Genomic DNA, 6,575 nt, shown 5'->3' with positions numbered 1-6,575 from the left:
CTCATGTTTAATACACACCATTAAAGAATAAAAAGAATAAGCAAGCCCGCGAGACTAACAACACCCTGTGAAGCATCGACGTTAATTACGGGGTTTTGTGCCGCGGACCGACGTCGACAGATGCCGGTAACCCCGAGGAGCTAAGTGCTCACCCGTGGTCCTCCAGACTGCCCCTAACAGGAACTCTTTCGCTCATCCGCCCCGTTCCCTATGGCAACAGTCGGAATCCTGCATGTCAACTGCCAGTGATGGAGCAGGTGTACCTGATGGGGCCAGGTGGAGGCTCTGCTTGTCACGCTTGCAGAGAGGCGCCAAAACAAACGGCAATAAGGACACCAGTCACCAAACCCTGCAGTCCTTCATGCAGTCTGCCCGGGAGCGGCTGCACACATGCTAGCACGTTTAAACACACAGGGAACGTCAGGATGTGACTAGACTGCACAAAGACACAGTTTACGAATACTGACTTTAAAGGGACACCAATAGTTCATCGCATCTGAAAATACCACAGGTATTTACTTTTAACACTTTGGAAGGCGTATATTGTAATCTCTGTTGATTACAACATGGGATTTGTCATCCCTGTGTGTTCCGCTTAGTTTTAAGTAGATGATTTGTTGATGTCCTAAAATCGTTGATGTTTTCCTTGCAAAAGTCAATTTTCAACCATTTTTTTAAGAAGGTGTATAGCTTTTAACAGCTCTGGATGGCTTACAACTAATCAGGTAGTTACCCATTACAAAGTTTTGGGGTTTTTTTAGATACTGTACTGTATTTCATTAGAGACCATTATGAAGTTTGCATGGGTTGACGTCTAAAGGGGACATTGATGCTGTGCCATTATGTTATTGTGTTTTTTTTCCAGATCATGTATTTATTTGGAACCTATCATACTTATTGTACGTCACCTTCTTAAAACAAGAACTGTCCTTTTAGTGCTTCTACATTATTGTTGTCTTCAAATACAGAAGTATGAAAATGTGTGCAGGCTTATTTGAACAGATTTTCTTGGTTTAGCAACCATCCACCGCTTCACTGTCTAATCTGGTTTTCGGCTGTTTGAAAGAGGGAGAAAAAAGAGAAGGGGTGAGATGTTTTTCTTAAACTTCTTTCCCGGATTAGTAATTGTCCAAGTTTTTTCAATCTTTAAAGTTGCTTTTGTTTCTTCTTCGTTGGTTTGACACATTGCCTTATTGGTATGAATCAGTTTTATCATAGAGTTTGTGCAGTCAGAAAACATTTTATGAACCTCCTCCGGTTCAGAAGGCCCTGCTGCACCTCCTTTAGTTTTAATTGCAGCGTCCCCGGCGATAACAGCGAAATGCATGAACGCCTAATGTTGGCTCACTTTAGGCCAGTTTGGCTAATATAAATCTCCAATTGTTTGTCTTTCATTTCCATATTTCTGTGTTTCCGTTGTCTCACCACAGAGTGTGAAGCTCTGGCTGGAATGTGGATGTGTTAATCAGCTGTCACATCTTATTCCAAGACTTTGCCAAAAGCTGTTGTGCTGTGAGTTTATCAGCTGGCATCACGAGGGGAGGGCTCTTGTGGATGCGACTGCTGTTGAGTTAGACATATTTCACTCCCTGCAGTCGAGTTGAGCAATGTTTGTGACATATGGGGGACTACCAATGATAACGACCCACTGAATTGTACATTTTAAGAACACAGAAACATTTTATCCACCCGTTTTCCCAAGCTACGGCCGCCATATTGCAGCTTTGACAAACACCAACAAGGTTTCTGCTGAAACTCTGTTATTTATCTCCAGCTGCTCTGGAGATAAATAACTACTATTGCAGTAGTGGTAGAATTAACAGGTAAATGCTCAAATGTTTATCTTTTCTTTTAAGGATTATTGTTTTTTTTCTTCCAAAAAAAGTGAAAGCATACAAATCTGATCTATGTCTATGATCTATGCTGCTGTAGGTGTAGAAGGCTTTTCATGGCATCTACATTTCTAAACTTCATTATTTTTCCTATCTACCTTCATTTATGCGTTATTTACAATCATTGCTACTACTGTTTTCGTAACCTCTCTTGGTTTCTTCATCTCATTCCTAGGAGGACTCATTAATGAACCTATTGCTAATATTTATATTTTGTACAGTTTCTGTGCTTCGTATCCCTAAAAATAGATTCCCAATTTGGCACGTCTTCACGTTTCCTCTTTCAAGGACAAAGTTATTGATAGAGATATTGCTCCTATTGATGCTATATCCTCTCGGTTTTTTTCTTCCCCCAATAAAAAAGTGGTTCAGTGCAGTTGAAAGTCTAGTTATTTTTATAAATTTTTTTTGTTCCTTAACCCAAAGGGTCTTTTGAGACATTTAAAATGACTGCCTTATAACATTTAACTTCTGCAGTGATGGATCATCCGGGAGAAGACTCGGTTACGGGCCTCTACAATCCTGTCACGTTCAAAAGCAGAAAGACTTCTTGCCTTTCAAATCGTGGAATGATGAGAGACAAAATGTTTAACAGAAAACAATGTGAGTATTTCTGTGGAGATTTGGACTTTTCCAAACTTTGATCAAATGATCCACAACCTGTTTGAGCTGAAATGCAGTTTCTAACAACTGGCTTTGTTTTTTTTTTTCCTGTTTGTTTTTTGCTTTATCTCTTGCTCAGGTGTTTGTAGTGTTTATAAAAATTTTAGGCTTCATATTTTACTCAACAAAATTGCTCTTACAGCTAAAGTGAACACTCGGTGTATCTGTAGGTCCTGGGGAAATGAGGAAAACGGCGAGTTAAGGGTCTCTACATAATGATTCTGCAACGGTTACTTTGTGGCAAGAATTATTTGCACCTGCACAAGCTTGTAGACGAGGCACTGCACATAAATGTGTTATGCATATTTATGCAAATGCTTAAGGATCATTTAGCTGGAAAGCACTGGTTACAATTAACAAAATAAAAAAAACTGGAGAAGGAGTGATCTTATGTTGATGACAGCGCTCCATGAGAGGAGCTGTGATGGACTGTTGATGTAAAGCAAGTGACAGTCAAGCAATCCACAGCAGTGTCTGAGGTCACAGCCCTGCCTCCCCGCACTGAAATACAGCGCAGTCGATACTGCCAGTAAGATGCGGCCTGACGAGTGGTCTTTCAATACCTCCTGGCAGAAGGAGGTTGTTTCATAAATCAATCCTGTCTGTGAGGTTCTGATTGCACAAGAGCTCATACAGTCGCGGGACAAAAGGGCATGTCAGCAGTTTAATTTCTTTCTTCAAACAAAAACAGACCCTCCAAGCAAAAAGGGATGGGCGAAGCTTTCTTCAGTTATTAACTTCTGCACTGCGTGTGGACAATCTTTTTAAACTGGTTATGCTTCGTAAACTCTCCCCGCTGCATACGACTCATTCCAGGAAACGCAGCTTCCCTCTGCTTGACTTTTACACAAGTTGACAAACTGATGTTGAATTCGGAACAGACGAGTGACGGCAATAAAAAAAGCAATGCAGTGATATTATTGCTGTCGGTCCGGTAAGCTGCGCGTTTGTTAAATCAATTACAAGTTTTTCTTGTAACTTCTCTGGCTGCAATCAAACCAAAGATGTGCGGACAGTTGCATGTATTGCAATATATTTTTTTGTGCCAGATAGACTACCATAAAAGCAGTGCCTGTAAAGTGAAAGAAAAATGATGCAAACATTTTTCCAAATAAAACAAAAATCATGAAAGTGTGGCACATTGTCCACATTATTCTAGGTTATGTCTCTAGTACATTTGCAAATCTTGGGACAAACGGTTTTTGTCTGATTTTTCTTTACAAAATAGTTTAACTAGACCAGATGGAAAGCGTATGCACAATCATTTCAAGTCCCGCAACAGATCATCAGTTAGATTTAGGTCTTTACTTTGACTAGGCCATTTTAACACATGAATGATCTAAACTGGTGGTCAGAAACCTACAAAATCCAGAAAGCCTTTTTTTTTTTTGGTCTTATGCTTAAGAGCAACAGTATAAATGGTTTGTTTTTTTTAACGTTAAATAATAATAATATATATTTTTAATATATATTTTTTAAATCCTATTTTAGGTTTTAAAATTGTATCTTTCTGCCACCAAAACATTTCATTTGAATGGTTTGCTGAGTGTTATGTCTGTTTGGATTTGCTTTTATAACCTAACTCTACGTTAAACCTCTCTTCACGGTGTCGTTGGTTGACTCGTATTCTTCAGCAAATCTCTGGGAGCTTTAAAGCACCACTGGATTTAAACTGGGGCAGAATTACAAAGGTGAAGAACTAATATTCACTTAATACTGGAGTTTCTTTAGAGATATGAAAATGAAAGTGTTTGATAATGGCATTGTTCTCAGGTTTTTATTTTGCAAAAAAATAAACTCCACGTGTGTCATTTACTTTCCACCTCACAATGATGCACTACCGATGAGTTTTTCCGAGCAGCCCCACAGTGCATATTGACACATATCGGATAATCTCTGAAACTGAAAACCGAAGTAACAATACTGAAAGGGAGAATAGTTTCAGTAATACTCTGTTTCAGTGTGACTGAAGCAGAGTATTTCAGTGATATTGACATACTCTGTTTCGGTATTACCACCCGTGTCCACCCGGCAGGTTGGACACTCTTACTGTATAGTGTCCATCCCCATTCTCCGCAAAAGGGAGAAGATCTGTGTCAGGGCACTCGGGTCAGATCCTGTGGTCCCAAAGTTGCTGTCGGTTGAGAAATCAATAAGATGCGCGTGCAAAATGACTCCCCCCCGGGGGGAGTTGCACATCTGCACAACTCGGCACAGTTTTTCTCACCAGCGTTTTTTCCCAGCTCTGTCAGATGAGATCGGAAGGCACAAATGTGCCACATTTTACGCACCCAGGACCGATCTTCACACACAAATAACCACAGGGTACTCAAGGGAAAGGTGATGCTGACCATACTTCACACATCTCCGAAACATCAACACAGATAAAAGTGCGCCACAGTCATCCTCAAACGTGGTTTGAATTCATTACTGGTCGGACCCAAAGCTTCAAAGCATGAAAAAGCACTCACGTTTGGATTGGAACATCATGCTAACCAATACCTGTTCTGCAGAAACTCCTCTACATCATTGCTCAGCAATCTCCTGTGCTGCACATTTCTGTCTTGCTTCCCAGACCCTTCAGCCCAGCTCTCCTCTTGCAGTTGCTTGATACTGTACAGTATATGAGGTTCCTCCCCACCCCCCTGCCCTCCGGTCTCTAAGACATGCAGAAAACCAAGCCATGCACATTTAGGTTGACAGATTAGTTTACATTTGGCTTGACACCGTGAGAGAAGGCCTCGGCTCGCCCGCAGCGATGTGCCGCTGCGTTCTGGGCGGCATGTAACTGCCGCCCAGTGAGAAAGCGTGGATTGTCAGGAGAAAATATGGAGCCCCGGAGCCCACCGTGGAAGGAGCTGCCTGTGGGTTTGCGGCCCCCTTCCTTCCCCGCACGTGTTTTTGGAGCGCAAGGTGAATCATCTGTACTGGAGTCCGTATATACCAAGCAAAGCAGAAAGAAGCCCTGGGGAGGATTCTGTTTCTAAATTAGTGACCACTGAAGGCTGCATTACGGAAGAATGCATAATCAGGCTTTAAGTGCGCCTAATTCAGCACTGACCATCTCAGAGAGGGAGAAAACAAGCCAGCCAGTCCTGGGCTTATTACTAATGTCTGATTATAGTGTATGCATCATGGGCCTAATTATGGCATAAATCTCTTAATAGTCGATTGAGCTCGATGAATTATTACTGTATGCATTGCGTGAGGTTAGTTGTGCAACATATTTAAACGCTGAGAAGACATCCCCCTTATTTCTGTTTCACAAACAGGAGTAAGCCCAGATTTGAACAGAGCTCGCTCCTTATACCTGATTAATTCCTTCACCTCAATGCAAGGCCACTTCTCCGAAAGAGTAGCGCAGCTGCTTTGAGATGGCCCAAGTCCCCTGGCTGCAGCCCGCCACAGAAACAAACACATGCACACAGACGTATAGACACACACACGTCAGCATACATGCCCACACCTCCGTTCCCCCCAGAGTGGGCTCTGCAGCTGTTGCTGGGAGTTCGGATCAGTGTGGCCCGAGCCAAAAATACCCTCCTTGTGGCAGATTGGGTATGAATGAGATCGCAAGGGGCAGAAAGTTAACAAATTCCACACAGCAGAGAAACACGGGTGCGCACTCGTGCGGCCACGTCGGAGCCCATGAAAATGTTCTTACAAGCCACTAAACAAAGAGTGCTTAAGAAATGCTTTTAACCTTGGGCTGCTCCGACCAGCTCCCCGGTGGTAAGTGAATTACGTTCCGGATATACATGGCTGCTCCCGGCTGTGAGCGCATGTTACGGTATCACAAAGGAAAATACCGGCTCGGCCAACCTAACTTCCTGCTGCTGCTCGTTCTAAATGACCAAGAAATCAGAATAAGTTCTGTTCATTGATTATTATCGTATGGATGTCTTTGATAGGGAGAACAGTGCAACCTGCTTCTAATTTAATTGAAGAAAATGTTTTTTGTTGGTTTTTGTTTGTCTACATCTTCCACATGGTCAACACGGCTGCTGTGGATCTAATGCT

The sequence above is a fragment of the Gambusia affinis genome, linkage group LG15 (genome assembly GCF_019740435.1).
Source record: "Gambusia affinis linkage group LG15, SWU_Gaff_1.0, whole genome shotgun sequence".
NCBI lineage: Eukaryota > Metazoa > Chordata > Actinopteri > Cyprinodontiformes > Poeciliidae > Gambusia > Gambusia affinis.
Note: the sequence above shows the minus strand (reverse complement) of the source record.